The sequence below is a fragment of the Grammomys surdaster genome, unplaced genomic scaffold (assembly GCF_004785775.1).
Source record: "Grammomys surdaster isolate TR1022 unplaced genomic scaffold, NIH_TR_1.0 279, whole genome shotgun sequence".
Classification (NCBI taxonomy): Eukaryota; Metazoa; Chordata; class Mammalia; order Rodentia; family Muridae; genus Grammomys; species Grammomys surdaster.
The window spans coordinates 2,680,072-2,681,397 of NW_021604720.1; positions in this window are offsets into that span (position 1 = coordinate 2,680,072).

Sequence of the window (1,326 nt, forward strand, 5' to 3'; positions counted from 1 at the left end):
CTCCCTCCCTCCCTTTCTTTCTTTCTTTCTTTTTTTTTTTTTTGAGACAAGGTTTCTCTGTATAGCCCTGGCTGTCCTGGAACTCACTCTGTAGACCAGGCTGGCCTCGAACTCAGAAATCCGCCTGCCTCTGCCTCCCAAGTGCTGGGATTAAAGCCGTGCACCACCACTGCCTGGCCAGCCACGTTTTTAAAAACTTTAATCACATATTATGTCTTTTAGATCTATTACAGTGTTATAGATCATTATAACGTGGCTTCCCAAGGGAGTTTAATGGTCTGAGTACTTGGTCCCAGCTGATAAGCTGCACAGAAATGACTAGTTGGTGTGATCATTGGTATCAATGGACTAATCCACTGTTGAGATTATTGCTGGACAGACTAGTTAGCAGAGGTAGGTCCCTCCCTGCCTGCAAAGGGCCTATTGTCCTAACTCTAATCATTACTCCTTCCATCTGAATATTACGAGGGAAGCAGCCTTCTAACCCTAAGTTAGCACCGCCATGATGTTCTGTTTCATCTCAGGCCTAAAGCAAGGGACACATGCCACCATGGACTAAAACCTGCGAAACACTTAAGCCAAACTAATTACCTTTTTTTTTTTTTTGAGTGCATCGAACGTTTATTGATGGTATCTCAGAGAGTAAGGAGGGCTCCCTAGGCCCTTCCTGTTGTTATCGGGGTCCGGGAAGGAAATTGTGAGGGAGATGCTCAGTGTTGGGGACAGGGACTCCTCAGCAACCGAGGGCCTCTCTCTTGCTCTCAGTGTCCTTGCTGGGGTGGGTGGTCCAGGGTTTCTTACTCCTTGGAAGCCATGTAGGCCATGAGGTCCACGACCCTGTTGCTGTAGCCGTATTCATTGTCATACCAGGAAATGAGCTTTACAAAGTTGTCATTGAGAGCAATGCCAGCCCCAGCATCAAAGGTGGAGGAATGGGAGTTGCTGTTGAAGTCACAGGAGACAACCTGGTCCTCAGTGTAGCCCAGGATGCCCTTCAGTGGGCCCTCAGATGCCTGCTTCACCACCTTCTTGATGTCATCATACTTGGCAGGTTTCTCCAGGCAACATGTCAGATCCACAATGGATACATTGCAGGTAGGAACATGGAAGGCCATGCCAGTGAGCTTCCCGTTCAGCTCTGGGATGACCTTGCCCATAGCCTTGGCAGCACCAGCGAATGCAGGGATGATGTTCTGGGCAGCCCCATGGCCATCACGCCACAGCTTTCCAGAGGGGCCATCCACAGTCTTCTGAGTGGCAGTGATGGCATGGACTGTGGTCATGAGCCCTTCCACGATGCCAAAGTTGTCATGGATGACCATGGCC